This window comes from Crocuta crocuta, unplaced genomic scaffold (assembly GCF_008692635.1).
Source record: "Crocuta crocuta isolate KB4526 unplaced genomic scaffold, BGI_CrCroc_1.0 scaffold258, whole genome shotgun sequence".
NCBI lineage: Eukaryota > Metazoa > Chordata > Mammalia > Carnivora > Hyaenidae > Crocuta > Crocuta crocuta.
In genome coordinates this window covers 7,189,549-7,203,545 of record NW_027532842.1, presented here as the reverse complement: position 1 = coordinate 7,203,545, position 13,997 = coordinate 7,189,549, and positions in this window count along the sequence as shown.

The following is a 13,997-nucleotide window of genomic DNA, read 5'->3' as shown; positions in this document are numbered from 1 at the left end:
GTTTACATCCCTACTAATAGTGCACAAAGGTTCCCTTTTCTCTACATTCATACCAACAGTTATTATTTCCTATCTTTTTAGTGATTGCCATTCTAATAAGTGTAGCAGATGCCTCAGTGTGGTTTTGATTTATATTTTCCTAATGATTAATTAATACATATTGCATGTCTTCTTTGGAAAATTATCTATTCATATCTTCTTCCAATATTTGAATCAAATTATTTGCCCCTTCCTCCTTTTTTTTGCTACTGACTTGTGAGGGTTTTGTTTTTTGTTTTTTGTTTTTTTTAATGTATTTTGGATATTAGTCCCTTGTTGGAAACATAATTTACAAATACTTTCTCCCATCCAGTGTTCTGCCTTTTCATTTTGTTGATGGTTTCCTTTGCTGTGCAGAAGCTTTTTTAGTATTATGTAGTTCTGTTTGTTTATTTTTGTTTTTGTTGCTCTTGCTTTTAATGTCAGATTAAGAAAAATCATTCCAAGACCTATGTCAAGGAACTTAATGCCTATGTTTTTTTGTTATTTTTTTTGTTTTTGTTTTGTTTCGTTTTTAGGAGTTTTGTGGTTCCAGGTCTTCTATTCAAGTCTTTAATTGATTTTGAGTTAATTTTTGTTTATGGTGTAAATAATGTTTAAGTTTTATTTTTTTGCATATAGCTGTCCAGTTTTCCTGACACCATTTATTGAAAAGACTATCCTTCTCCCATTGTATATTCTTGACTCCTTTGTATTTGAGGTGGTTTTATTTCTGGACCCTATTCTGTTCCATCAATCTATGTATCTGTTTTTTATGCCAATACTTAATTATTGAAGCTCTGTAATATACTGTGAAATCAGGGAGCATGATGCGTCTAGCTTTTTCTTTCCTAAGATAGATTTGTCTACTCCATTGTGTGTGTGTGTGTGCGTGTGTGTGTGTAGTTCCATACTTATGTTAGGATTATTGGTTGTATTTCTTTGAAAAATGCCATTGGAATATTTATATGTATTGCATTGAATCTGTAGATTGCTTTCGGTATTAATTTTAATAATATTGATTCATCCAATCCATAAGTACAGAATATTTTTCCATTTTTTTATGTCTTCTTTCTTTCATTAACGTCTTACAGTTTTCACTTCCTTGGTTAATCTATTCACATGTATTTTATTTTTTTGATGCAATTGTAAATGAGATTCAAAATTTTTTTTCTGATAGTTTGATGTTGGTGTATAGAAACAACAGATTTTTGTGTACTCACTTTGTAGTTTGCAACTAATTTTGTGACCTCATGTCTATTACTTTTGGCTCATTAACACCCTGGGATGGAGCTGACCCAATTTGAGATATGGGGCTAGAATGCATTGATTTGAATCTGCATAATTGTTTACACTATTTTAGCAGTTTCTTGTACCTTAAGAAGTAGAAATGAAGGGCACATTTTATTCTCTGTGGTTGATGTCACATGTGCAGAATTCTTAATCTCTATCCCTGAACTTTACAATGCTCTCTATAGTATATGCCAGAAAAATGTAACCCAAAACCTTTATGGTCTAGGAATTTCATTTCTTTCATTATGTCATACTAGAACCTATAATCACAAAACATCACTAACTTCTGAATTAAGAATTTACTGTGGAGTTGAAATCTAAGTCCCATTCACATAAAGCAAACAATCTTATACATGACACTTGAACTTTATTTCCTATATTAGCTTCTAACCTTTGAATTATAGCTTTAGGGTTACTAAATAATATACAAGCATAAATATGTAATGTAATTAACATAGGTTTCAATTTCTTGAAAACACTTATAGACATAGGCAGCTGTGGGATGGTTCCATAGTCCATACTAGTCATCACTCTCAGTCAGGATTATTGGCTTTGGTCTTTTATACCATGCATTGAGGCTAAAGATTCAGAAACTTAAACTTCTCTGATCACAAAGTTGAGTAGGTGCTTTTATTCCCATCACTTTCATCTAAAAAATGATTTGATACCTGGGGAGATTTTAGAATCATTTCATCACTCTGCATGTGGAAACAACCAGGGATTTTTAGACCACTTAATTTTCTTTTATTTTTTTTTAATTTTTTTTTTCCCCTAATGTTTATTTATTTTTGACAGAGAGAAAGAGAGAGAGAGAAAAAGAGCATGAACAGGGGAGGGGCAGAGAGAGAGGGAGACATAGAATCTGAAGTGGGCTCCAGGCTCTGAGCTATTAGCACAGAGCCTTGATGCAGGGCTTAAATGCACAAACCATGAGATCATGACCTGAGCCTAAGTCAGACATTTAACTGACTGAGCCACCCAAGCTCCCCTTCATTTTCTTTCTTAGGGTAGATGTTGATTCTTCTATGCTGCTCAAAGGTTATAAATAAGTCAAAAGAATCATATGCACGTAACTGCCTTATTTACCTTCATGTATTTTTTAAACTCTATTTTTACCTCTAGAGCAGATCCAATGTGGTAGAAATTCTTGATTTTCCCAAACGCTAGTGCTTTTATTAGACTTTTTTTTTAATCTCCTCAAAACGAAAAAGTGGAAATTATGGGGAAATAATCGTCATTCATTCTTTATATATTCATTGTATGTTAACTTTGGGGCAGTGTTGTGCACAGCTTTGAGGAAATAAGGATAGATAAAGTATTGCAGCCTTTAAGGATCTTCATGTCTGATGGAGAGAAACTCATCTCTCTAACTGGAGTTTGTGAAGGACTAAAACAAGGTAGAAAAAAAAGAAGACATAAAAACAAAGGTTATGACTAGCAATGACATGAGTACAAAATATGTCACAGTAAGTTGTGATTTACGTGTATGTCATGATTGCAAAGTTACATTAGATAAGGGCTACAGACATTTTTTATTTGACAACAAGTATAAGCATCAGCTTATTTCAGAAGGCTTTGGGGGCATTACACATACTAATAATGTTAATACTAATAGTAATAAAGATAAAACTAAGAGTGAGTACTTCTTATGTGCCAGATACCTATAAGGTGTTATGGGTGTATCACATTTGATCCTAGAAATGAAACTATGTGTCAGGCAAACAATAGAGCATTGGGGCTCATGAAAAGGCCTAGGATCAGGCCTCCTAGGGTCAAATCCTGCCTCTACCCTAATTGCCCACATGACTGTATGCAAGTAACGTAACTCCAAGTCTGTGGTTTTTTCTTTTGTTTGTTTGATTGCTTGTTTTGTTTCATTTTGTTTTTGTTTTGTTTCCTTTTGTTTTGTTAATGAGGACAACATTGATGACTTATTCAGAGGGTAGTTATGAAAAAAATTGAATTAATTCGCTTAAAACTGTTATTATTTTTAACCAATAGGAAAAACCCTGCTTTAGATAGTTTATGTAACTCTCCAAATACCACAGGCAAGTTTAGCAGCAGTGCTGAGATTCAACCCAGATCTGTAGACTCCAAGCCAGTATTCTTTTTACTCTGTATTGGACATATTTTAATAATAGTCATTATATATTTATGATGTAATTATATATCATATAAATCTTAAAAACTTCCAACCTCAACCACCATGACATCCACAAATCAAAGTTGATTTCACTTCCTCAGTTTAGATTACAACTTTATTTGTGTACGCTTCTCGTGTGTCTAATAAGTTTAGCTTTAATTAAATGACATAATTTAATGTGGTATTACAATTTGGCATGTCTAAATCATCCCATTAGCTGATATCAGATTAGATTTGGAAAACTTCATGTTATGATTGAGATGTGTAAACACCAATCTACTCAGACATACAGCTGCATACGTGATGCTATCTTTGGTTTTATTAGTTTTGGAACAATTTGGAGAATGTGATATTACAGCTGAATAGTGAAACTAATATTTAAGTAATGCTGACACAGCAAAACCAAAACCAAAACAAAAAGTCTCTCTGTTATTCTCTTTGATGTCATCATTAAAAAGAGCATATTAATAAAGGAGGGCTTGTCAGCCAGGGTAGAATGGCAAGGTTGACAGCCCCAGGGGGCATGCTTCATGCTGCAAGATTTACAAAATGGAATTGCTGCCACGTATGCCTCATTTTTCTTGGAATTCTGTTCTTTCTCTCTAATATACAATCTTATAATACCAAACCAAAGCATTAAAACACTTAGAATTTCTGATAAGCTTTAGGGAAGGGAATCAGATTTCTATTTCACCACATGCCACCACAGCCTACCTCATGATGGAAAGTGTATGTTAATTTTCAGACATTCTTTTTCTGTTTATTTATTTTATTACTATTATTCCTATTAATTTCATGATAGCTCAACCCATAAACACTCTGAGGGAGGGTGAGTATAATTCAAATATCTATTAAAGGAATGAATGAATGAATAAATAAATAACCTGTGTTACAGGTTTTTTTTAAGTTTATTTATTTTTGAGAAAGAGAGAAAGCATGAGCAGGGGAAGGGTAGAGAAAGAGAGAGAGAGAGAATCCCAAGCAGGAGCCACAATGTCAGTGTGGAGCCGTGCAGGGCTCGAACCCATGAACCATGAGATCATGACCTGAGCTCAAGTTGAACACTTAACTGAGCCACCCAGGTGCCCCACATTTTTTCTTATGGTAGGAGACAGAAACTTCTCCTAGCTATGTGAAAAATAAAAATTCTGGATCACGTAAAGACAGTATTTAGAAATGCATACCATATCCTTCTCTTCTGCCTGTCTTTATCATTCATATAACTGAAGAAGAAGGAAGGTCATGGTTGGACATGTTGTTTATGATTACTGAATCCACATCAACTCTAAGAGCTATATTACCTAACATTTCTTCTTGATTGCTTTTCTATATTCAGTTTCACTGATTTCTGTTCTTTATTATTTTCAGCTTTCTTTGGGTTTACTTTGCTCTTCATTTTCTAGGTTCTTCAAATTGGAGCTTAGATTATTTATTTGAAACTTTTTCTTCTTAGTAATGTAAACATTTAATATTATAAAGTTTCCTCTCAGCACTGCTTTAGCTATGCCCTGCAAAATTTTAGTTCCATTTAGTTCAGTGCATTTTTTAATTTTCACATGAGACTTCCTCTGTGATCCATAGATAACTAGAAATTTGTTGTTTAATTTCTAAGTATTTGGAGGTTTTTCTGTTATCTTTCTGTTATTGGTTTTTAGTTTGATTTCTTGTCATAAAACACACTGTATGATTTCTGGTTGTAAAAATTGTTTGAGATTTGTTTAATGGCCCAGGATATGGTCTGTTTTGATGTATGTTCTGTGTAAAGAAGGTGTCTACATAGAGTGTTCTATAAATGTTGGTCAGATCCTATTGGTGGATGTGTTGCTGAGTTTTTATAGATTCTTGCTGATTTTCTCTACAGTTGTTCTGTCAGTTGTTGAGAAAAGGATGATGAAATCTCCAACTTTAACTGTGAGTTTGCCTGTTCCTCCTTTTACTTCTGTCAGTGTTTACTTCATTTATTTTGCTCTGTTGTTTACAACATACAAATTTAGGATTATTATGACTTGGTCGATTGATTAACCCTTTTTTCATCATGTAATGTCCCTCTCTGTCGCTGGTAATTGTGACTCCTGATTTCTTCTGATTAATGTTTGCCTAACATATTTTTCTCATCATTTTACTTTCAGCCTGCCCATATCATTATATTGAATTGATTTTCTCTTCGACAAAAATATAGTCCTATTTTCAAATTCACTCTGCCAATCTCTCATTGAATGGTACATTTGAATCATTTACATTTAATGTAATTTTTGGTACATTAGGGCTTAAGTTTGCTATTTTATTTTTGTTATCTGTTTGGTCCCCCTGTTTTTAGCTTCTCTGTTTTCTTCTTCATGCCTTCTTCCTGTGGGTTATCTGAACACATTTTAGAATTTCATTTTGATTTGTCCTTAGAATTTTTGAGTATTTCTCTTTGTATAGCTTTTCTAGTAGTAATATGCAATTATCATAAATATTTTCTCTACTTATTTTTAGGACCAAATCTGAAGTGTTATAGTTTTTCCTCAATGTTCAAACAGAATTTAGAAACCCAAGAGAAATAAAATGTACTTGCTTATGTTTTCACTCTTTCTCTTGTTTTGTTTTTCCTTCCTCCTGATGTTCCAAGGTTTTTCTCCTTTTTTAATACCTTTTCTCTTTAGAGAACTTCTTTTAGACATTTCTTAAAAGTAAATCTGCTGGTGATAATTCTATTAAAATTCCTTCATCTGAGAATATTTTGACTTCTCATTCATTCCTGAAATGTCTTCTTCACTGCATATAGTTCAGTTATTCTCCCCTTTTAACAGTTAAAAAATGTTGTGTTACTTCCTTTTATAATCCATGTTTTCTAATGAGAAATCTACTATCACTCAAATTACTTTTCCCTATAGGTAATACATTATTTCTCCTTTGCTTTTTTAAAGATTTTTTTCCTTCAATTTTCAGAACTTTGACTATACCATGCTTTAGGGTGGATTCTTTGAGTTTATCCTGTTCAGATTCTTTCAGATTCTTGAATCTATAGGTTTATATAGGCTTTTGTCAAATTTGGGAAGCTGCAACCATTATTTCACTGAATAGTTTTTAAACTTCATCTTCTTTCTCCTTTCCTTCTGAATTTCTAATGACAAAAATGTTAAGTATTTAGTTATAGTCCCAAAGATCCTTGAGGCTCTGTTCATTTTCTTCAGTCTATTTTGTCTCTATTCTTAGGATTCATTAATTTATGTTGTTTTATCTTCCAGTTCATTGATTTTTTTTCCCTTCTGCCTTCTTTATTCTGTTATTGAGTTCACCCAGTGAGTTTTTATTTCTGTTATTTTATTCTTCAGTTCTACAATTTCCATTTAGTTCTTTATATCTTCTATTTATTTGATGAGAGTTTTTTCAAAATTTTCAAGTATGTTCATAATAGCTCATTGAAGCACTTTTATGATGACTTCTTTAAAATCTTCGTCAGATTTTAACATCTTTGTCATTTTTGTGTTATTACTTTTGATTGTCTTTTTTATTCCAGCTGAGATTTTCCTTGTTCTTGGTATAATGAGTAATTTTTTATTGAAACCAGGACATTTATTTACTGTGTTATGAGACTCAGAATCTTATTTAAACCTCTTTTAGCTGGCTTCTTTTGATATGTCTCTGTCAGAAAAAAGGGGGGATAGATTATCTCATTATTATCAGATGTAAGTAGAAGTCCATTCCCTTGGCCTCCGTCGGTACCCAAGGTGGTTAGAGCTCCTTGTTACTGCTGAAAAATAATAGGAGTTCTGGTTCCCAAGTAATCCCCGTTTATACCTCCCTGGAAAGGAGAGATGGGAGTGCCTCATTAGTGCTCCCCATCAGGGAGGTGGCCTTAATCATCACTGAGTAATAATGAAAGACCTGACTCTCATGAGGCTTCTTGTGACATCATCACAGCTGGGAGCTAAAGAGTTCCTCATTCCTGCTGGGTCAGAGGGGAAGTCCAAGTTCCCCACAGGTCTCCACTGACACTGCAGTAGGGCTCATTACCATCTGGTGTTTGTGAAAGTCCCAACCTCCTACTTGGCCTTCCTTTAGACCATACCAACAGGGAGGATCGATGTCCCTCATTTTAGCCTAGATTAAGTGGAGTCTAGGTTCTGCACTCCATTTTCTTTCTAACAAGGCTAAGGGCAGGGCCATGATTTCTATTTTAGGTGGAGTAATGCAGTTATGGTCTAAAAGCTTTCTGTCTTGCTAAGCTGTTCTTTTACTGGTTCTTTGGCTAGAAAAATGGCTTCCCTCGGGGCTTGTTTTTGTCTGTACCTATTAGCATTTTGGGGTTGCTGGCTACTCTAGCTCATAAACCACTCCAAAACCAAATTCTAAGAACTCACTACCATACACTTCCTCTGATTCTACAGTCCCTAGTCAGTGTGACTTTTCCACCTTTCACAGGCTTCTTAATTTTATACATAATATCCAGGTTTTTAGCTGCACTTAGCAGGAAGAACAAGGAGAAATATCACTATTCCATCTGTCTTGAAGTAGAAGTCTGGCTTCTTGCTTTTTAATCATTGGGCACAGTTCTTTGATGACTAGTAAATTCTGCGTTGGTGTGACACAAAAGACACCCTACCAGATAAGGCAACATTGGTAGGGCAATATTCTGTGGCTCCTCCATGTCTCAGTGATTGGCTTCAGACCCTGATGCATCAGCTGGATAGGGTCTATGTGGTCAGAATATTACTCTGTACTGAGACTATGAGTGGGCATTTGACTTACTTTATTGTGACAGCAAAATGTATTTAATCAGAATAAAAGAATTGCATATTATGATATCAGAAATATTTCATGAATTATGTAGAAATTTTAGTATACTTACATACATCATACTAAATATAATAAACACTAGATTCTAAAATTAACTATGACTTCAATCTCACAAGGAGTTGGTGAAGTCCTTAAGAAAACTGTCTGTATTCTAATTCCAATTTTATTTCTTTCATTGTCCTGGCTCTATTAAATGTGTGTCCATATTATTCCTGCCCATTATATGCTAGTAATAAATAATAATAATTATGATGATAGTAGTGTTAATAGAGTATTAGTTACTAACACCTATATAGTTCTTTCTACATAAATTAAGTAATTTTATTCATAGCAGACAATAGTTAGTTACTATTATGATCCTCTTCATACAGATAAGAAATGAATGAACAGGGAGATGAAATCACTTCCTTAGTAAGTGGCATAGCTGGGTTTGAACTAAGGCAGATATGGTCACTTTCCTGTTTCAGAGAGTTTAGTGAAAATTGCAGAACACCCTTACTAATTCTCTCAATTGGCAATTACTTCAAGTTCAAACTTGAAGCATAATCTTTACCACTAACTGCATTTCTAAAGTGGCTTTGATTTCTTCAAAGTATCTGTCACCAATGATTAATTATCCTAAAAATGGCTTCTCTCTTTGGATGATACTGTCAGGAGACACTCCTCCGTGGGTTTCTCATGCTCATACATGTCTTGCTGTGTATCCCAAGAATGCAAGTCCCTGACTGCTCTTTACCTGGGCCATTTCTCAGGGTTTTGTTTGCATTGAGAACAACCTTGAGGGATTAGATACCATCTCTCCTTAGAAAAGGGGGCATGCTTGCTCCTGCTAACTGTAAAAACAGTGACTTTCCCAAAGTTTGGGTTTCTTTCCTATAAGGCATAGATATCATTTGTTTTTCCGTGTTCTTAGGGGCTTGGGCTCGGGTAATTGATGCAGTGATGCTGATGCTTTGACTACTGCTTTTGCTGTGAGTAGTAACACTGTTTTTCTCTGATCCAGGAGTTGTGTGTCTTGTGGAGCATCAGTGAAACTGGCTGGCTAACTAGCTTGCTAGACCGCAGGTCGGCACAGTAAAATCCCTCTAGTTTTGGCAGTGATGCAGATTCACTCTTGCTTCCTAATCTGAGTGCTCTGAGAGCTAAAACACATTTAAGTGATGGGGCTTTAAATTCTGCATTCTTATTCAGGAAGAGTAAGTATAAAATTGAGTCCAGGCAGAAAAGAAGTACTTTATCAGTTAGAAGCATGAACTTTCTGATTCTTCCTATGTAACGTTACTGAAAATTCTCTCTAATTATAGTAGTTTAACATTTTACCACTCCATCATTCTATGCCCACAGCACAACGCAGACCAAATTGATCAATTGACTTGATATTTTATAATGCTATCTCCATCTAACCTACCTTGGAGATAATTTTAGCAGATACAGGCTGATATGTGCTTTTTTGGTCAAGCCAAAAAAGTAAAAATAAATGATGAATTGTGATGAAAATAAATAGCTTTCTATTTGAGAGAAGATCCAGGAAATGATTTTTTTTTAATGTTTTATTTCTGAGAGAGAGAGCGAGAGAGAGAGAGAGAGCAGGGCAGTGTCAGAGAGAGAGGGAGACACAGAATCTGAAACAGGCTTCAGGCTCTGAGTTGTCAGCACAGAGCCAGATGCGAGGCTCGAACCCACAAACCGCGACATCATGACCTAAGCCACCCAGGTGCCCTGGGGAAATGATTTTCAAAAATGAGGTGAAATAAAAATGGAACACACTCATTTGAAAGTTATTACTTTACACACAATGAAGGCAGTGATGACTTCTATTTTATGTAAGTTTGTATTTTGCCTCCCAAATCTGAACTTTCTAGATAGTCAAAACAGTTGATGGATTCCTCACCTATATGTGACACCAGCCAAACCGGGCTCACCTAAGTTAGAGTCTCCATACATTACATTTAATATTAATTACCAGACACAATGACAGTAGTAAGATATGTGGACATAGCCTGTCTCTGAACTATAGTGGAAAGTTAGCTGATATTTTGTAGAGAGTGACAAATAGCAGTAGACTTGAAAGTGGTAGAGGGTTTGTTGTCTGAAAAGAGGCAACAGGAAGAAACATGAACAGCAGAGATAATCTAACAACAGCCCGGAATAACATTTGGAAGTATTGGTTTATGTTTGTAAATTAGCAACGAATATTCTTCTTTCATTGTTGTGCCTTCCAGCGATCATGCAAAGGCGTGTGTGTGTGTGTGCGCGCACACACACACACACACACACACGCACACACTCAAAGATTCAAAGGAGAAACTCTCTTCTAGTAACTTAAACCCAAGTTAAGTTCAACAACCCAGACAAAGTAGTGATGAAAATAGGTGTATGGCTTAATGATTTTTAGTTTAAAGTTCTCTCCCTCGGTTTCCTCCTTCAACAGATTTTTGAAGCAGAGCACTTTGAAGAAGAAGATGAATTTTAGTAGTTTAGTGTTCTGTCTGCTTTTCTCTTCTGTTCTTCCTTTCTCCTGGCCACCTTATTTTCTAAACACTCCTGTCCATGCTGTTGTTGTTTTCTTTTTTACCATATTTGCTTTTATTTTTTTAATATGCCTTTTAAATATCCTCTTTTCTTTCTTTAGTATTTTTTTTTTTATTTCCCCCAGTTTTTTTCTTTGTTTGTCTGATTTTCTGGGCAGGGAGCCCAGTCTGGTTTATATTTCTTTTTGTGTCTATATTCTTCTCAAAACAATTCCTCCCTTTATAATTATTATTCTCATTCATTTATTTTTCTCATCAAAGAATTGAGTGATGTGTAAAAGGGACCTCACAGCTGATCCTTATGGGGAATATTTCCTTCTGTGTCTTTAAAAATTTTCTTTTATGATGTTAGAAGATGGGGCTTAATGCCTTCCTTACACATTTGGTTGCTGAGTAAAGTGACATTTGTTCTGACCAATGCCCACTTCATTTTCAGGGAGAAAATGTGCCTGTGCATCTCTGTGTTTGTATGCCCCAGTGTAGTGTGGTTGCTGAGAATTCTATGTGTGTGTGTTGGTGTGTTGGTGTGCCTGTGGGTTTGGGTGGCTGAGTGCAACGCACCGTAGATGCATCGAACGCTCCACTGCGCTTTGGCATGTTTATTTTGGAATGTCATTTCCAATCAAATCTAACATTTATAACTGGGCTCCCTTCATGGCTTTCTGGGCCACAGTTTAAATGCCCCAAGAATAAACATGTCAGCTCTAAATGGAAGATTATGGCAGCAACTAAGACAGATTGCCATCTCATCAGCTGCTTAAAAATTAAAATTTCCTTCTGTGGTTAGACTTGCTTACAGCTGTGTCTATGGGCTGTGAAGAAAGCAGATATTCAGTAGAGTGAATGGGATCTAGGCTATGAGATATTAAAAATACACCAGATACCTTGTCTGTCAGTAAAAAAATCTCCACAGAAAATACCAAGTTGAGCCATACTGCTTTTAAAGAAGTTTCTCCCAAACCACCATAATCTAGTGATTGCAGCATCTAAGAAGATTAATTGTGGGATGTGTATTATATAGAAATTAAAGCCCAGAGTCATCGATTCGTGTGTAAGGGCAGACATTTTCAAGAAGTCCAGTTTCAAAGAGAAGTGTAACTTAAGTGTCATTTTTGATCTGAAAGTAGAGTATGTTTCACAAATAACCGCACCCAGACTGACTGACACAGTCTTTGGATTTAGCAAGTAAAACAGCAGTGTCTCAAGTCATTTGCTGGTGCCTTCAGTGAGTAGGAGCTCAATACATATCTCATATTAAGAAGTCAGCAGACACTGTCAGCCGACCGACTCAGGGTCTCGCTGGATTGGGTTAACATTGCCAAGTGAACGCAATGAAATATTACTTCGTTAACGATGGTATATTGTGATTCTCTCAGAAGTTTCTCTTATGAAACATTACTCATCATGGTGCTTTCCTAGATTATTATAACATATATTGATTCTTCCCCTTTGCTATAGCCAATTGAAGGAGTCTGAGAAAAGTTTCATAAGCAATTCAAATGGATTACTTATCATACAACTCTGGTCTTATTGCCATTTTGAGTTTGGGCTTTCTCCGGGAAATTAATTCTGGAACCTCTTACAAACAAATGATGAGGTAGGAGTTTATTCCTTTAAAAATCAAGCTGTGGCATTGAAGGTAGTGATGGTGTTCAGATCAATGCACGATATATTCACGAATGTTCATCATGTTCTTACGCTTTAATCTGAGAGACTAGCAGACTAACAACTGTTGACCTAGAAAAGGTGGATCATGTCCATTGCCTGTATTAGTTTCCTTATCTTTGTAAGTTGGGTCCTATTGGGTTTCAAGTCCTACTGCCTTTAATAGACAGGATACTTAGAGCCATGCACGTGAAGGAGCGCTTCACTGTGGCTTTGCTCATAAGACAGGTTTTGCTCCATCTCATAGGGATGGAGATGCACCAAGTTTGATGTATGCAACTCAAATAAGGAAAAGAATAAAACTCATGGAAATTACATGAAATCAGTAATTTTTTTTCAAGAAGTATTTAGCTTAGGGGCACCCGGGTGGCTCATTCAGTTATGCATCCAACTTCAGCTTAGGTCATGATCTCACACTTTGTGAGTTCGAACCCCACATCAGGCTCTGTGAGGACAGTTCAGAGCCTGGAGTCTGCTTCGAATTCTGTGTCTCCCTCTCTGTCTGCCCCTCCTCCACTCATGCTGTTTCTCTCTCTCTCAAAAATAAAAATATTAGAAAAAGAAGTATATACCTTGTTAAATGATTGCTTAAAAACTTGCTTTCATTATGAAGCCTGAATTATCTTTAGATGACTAGCAGGAAATCATGTCTGTTTTTTCATTAGCATAGTGTTTATGTTCATCCAAACAAAATGAAGTAAAGCATTGGAATTTTACCTTTATAATTCAAGTTCATAGCTTACCTCTACCTATTATATTGCATGAAAAAAAATTTGGTGGATATGAATAGGGTCTAAGTTATCTGAAGAATTGATCTGGTTCTCATTTTATAATTTTATTTTTACATAAAAATGTGTCAGGACATGACTCAGCAAAATAAAGAAAAGAAGATCTTTTTAAAAAAATACGCATTGCATGCTTGATCGTAAACGTTACACACATCAGAATTTGTTGAGAGATATTCACAGAGTTTAATAGGTCTCCATCTTAATCCCATCTGTCATCAGTTGGACCTAGTTGATGTAACCCTACCTATAAAATCTAGACTCTGATTTATATAGTCCCTGTAGCTCTAAAATTGTAGAGTTTACTGCTCTATTTTCTTTAAATTTAATTATCGGTAATGTATTTGCAGATAATTTTTACTGTATTTTTTCCCTTGTGGTTATTATACATACACTAATCCTTTTTGTCCTATACATACTTACTTATAAAAATAAAGTTTGCTAATAGTTACCTAATAATATATATCTGAGAATTCCCTGGTTACAGTATATTTCACACATACTGATATTACTTTGAGAAAACCGATTTGTAACCCCACTCCCTTCCCAAGAGAATGTTCTTTCTATCCCAGTAATGTCCAGCAGATGAAATCAAGACATGGGTTAGCCGGTGAGCATAAGTGGGATTATAAAGAAAATTGGCCTGAAGCAGCTCAAATTCACAATAAGCCATGCCATGCATGGTATTTTATTTATCAGGAATCTTCATACATGCTTCCATCAAAATTCTTTTCAAAGTAGTCTTGGCACAGCTTGGATTTCTTCCTTCTTACGGTCTTT